Genomic DNA, 2,714 nt, shown 5'->3' on the forward strand with positions numbered 1-2,714 from the left:
TCTGGGAAGCCATATGGAAGCATAAGTCCACAGAAGTGTTTAAAATCATATACATATATGAATGGGGTTTAAATGGAGTCACCATATGATGGAGGAGACAAGGCCCTTACCTAAATATCCTATGCCACCAACTAACATTACCAGTTCCAGAAATTGGTTATTTCTCGTTGAATCATTGACCAAACCAAACACACACACACACACCCCACAGGCTATTGCCAAGGTTACTGGTTACCTCCCACAATCTGACAGTAAGGCGTTGTTGTTAGGAAAACATTTACTTATGTCAATGTACCTGGAGAAATTTAGCTGGTGCTCAACTAGGAGCTTCACCCTACTGATCAATGTTCATGGTGCTAGAAGGTACTTTGTCTGATACCAGAGGAGAAAAGTAATTGTCAGTATCATAGAGCTACAAACCCTATGACTGGAAGCAGTGGTCTGCTCACAAGATATGCTGGTGCAATAGCAGCAGAAATATTATGGAAGTAATCAACCGCTTTCTGATTGGATTTAAGGCCCACTCTATGAGACAGAACCCATACCTGACATTGCTAAAGTGATTAAGAACCTCAGAACAGATAAGTCATGGGTCTAAGGCCGAGATGCTATGGGAGAATGTTTTTGTACACTGTAAAGATTGTCACTCATATTGATTTAATAAAATGCTGACTGGCCAGAAGCAGGCAGAAAGTATAGGTGGGGCAACCAGAATAAGATAATTCTGGGAAAAGGAAAGGCAGAGACACAGTCACCAGCCAGATACAGAGGAAGCAAGATGAGAATGCTTCACTGAGAAAAGGTACCAAGCCACATGACTAAACATAGACAAGAATTATGGATTAATTTAAGTTGTAAGAGGTAGTTAATAATAATCCTGAGCTAATAGACCAAACTATTTATAATTAATATAAGCCTCCAGCAGCTCAGGCTCCTTCCCATTAGTCCTCACAAAGTGTGCTTCTCTGGGTGGAGCAGGCTGGCACTTCAGCTGAACCAGATGCCCTTCTCTTTGGTTTCCTTTCTCTTCTGGTCATTCTCCTTCACCCACTTCAGGAAGCTGTCTCTGTTCTTCGAGTGCTTGATGTGTTCAATCTACACATTAATTTTCTTGGCAAGAATCTTGCTCTTAACTTGCTTGTTTACAATGATACCCACAGCATGCTGGGTGACACTGTAGACTCTCCTGGTTTTGCCATGGTAACATTTATGGGGCATTCCTTTTTGAACAGTGCTCATTCCCTTGATGTCCACAATATCACCCTTCTTGTAGATTTGCATGTGCGTGGCCAAAGGAACAACTCCATGTTTCCTAAAGGGCCTAGAGAACACATAGCAAGTGCCCCTCCTCTTTCCCTTTGTGTTTGTTATGTTGGTGAGTTACTGAAAGATGGCTATCGTGGCCAAAAGCCTCTGTGTGTTTCTTTGAGACTGAATGGCTGCAGGACTGGGCAGGACAGAAATTTCTGTCTTCAGGAAGAACCTACTACTTTTATTCTGCTAAAAGAACAGAGGAATATGATGATTCCTACTGACATATTGCTATACCCATAGATCTGTGCATCACTCAACCCTCGTTGTTGAAGCTTCTTTTTGTACTAAATAACAATTAGCACAGAGAACCATGACTGGACAACGCATGGATGGTATGTCTTTATCAAACTCCTCCCCTCAAGTCTCGGGGCTCTATGTGGAAGAGGAGGCAGAAAGATTGTAAAGAAAGATACGAAGGTGACTCCTTTGCGTACTGAGGATTTTAGCAGCCCTAAACAGCCTTAATGAGATGTAATTGTTATACCAATGTGCTAGTTACTATTCCAATACTGTGCTAAGATACTCCTTACCAAAACAACTTATACACAGAAGAGTTTATTGGGGCATTACGGTTTCAGAGGGTAAGTCCAAGACAGTTACAATGGAGAGCATTGCAGCAGGCAGACAGGTAGGTGGGTATGGTAGCTGAGAACATACATCCTGATCCACAGCAGGAGGCTGAGGAAGAGCTAAATGGAAACTGTTGAGCTCTTGAAACTCCAAAGCTTTCCCCAATGACACACTTCCTCCAATATGGTTACCCCTCTTAATCCTTCCAAAACAGTTCCACCATTGGGGACCAAGTATTCAAACCTATGAGCCTCTGAGGGGTCATTCTGATTTAAACCACAACAACAAAGAACTAAAAATCTTAATAGATTATTGTTGCTGATTTTCCAAAAATTTTTAAATATTTTTGATATTACCCTGTAATCAGATATAAAGTGATGAATTTAACACATGCAAATAAATTTTCCACAGAATAATTAGCATTATCCAACACATTATGATGTTTTCTTGTATCTCTTTTCTATTTGTAGTAAAAAAAATTATCAATATATCTAATTGCTTAATACATTTTGAAGTGCACAATATCTTATTTTTAATAAACAGGCTTATGTTGTACAGATTTCTAGGACTTACTCATCTATAAACTAAAAATTTATAATCATTGCCAATTTTCATTTTCACAAACCTTTGACAACCACTCTTTTATCTCTGTTTCTATGAATTTGGACATTTTAGGTAGTTTTATGAATTCATGCCTATTAAACTGAACAAATTACATGTATATTCATCAGTGATTATGCTCATATAGGCCATTTTTCAGAATAAATAAATTCTAATAATTACTCTAATAATACTCATTAGGCATTCCTTGGAATTCACCTGAACTAACA

General features: G+C 38.9%; 1 pseudogene; it reads right to left on the reverse strand.

Moving 5' to 3' along the window:
- Nucleotides 1-895: 895 nt before the first annotated feature.
- Nucleotides 896-1,365, reverse strand: LOC130886525 (60S ribosomal protein L21-like; annotated as a pseudogene).
- Between the last annotated feature and the right edge of the window lie 1,349 nt (nt 1,366-2,714).

This window comes from Chionomys nivalis, chromosome 14 (genome assembly GCF_950005125.1).
Source record: "Chionomys nivalis chromosome 14, mChiNiv1.1, whole genome shotgun sequence".
Classification (NCBI taxonomy): Eukaryota; Metazoa; Chordata; class Mammalia; order Rodentia; family Cricetidae; genus Chionomys; species Chionomys nivalis.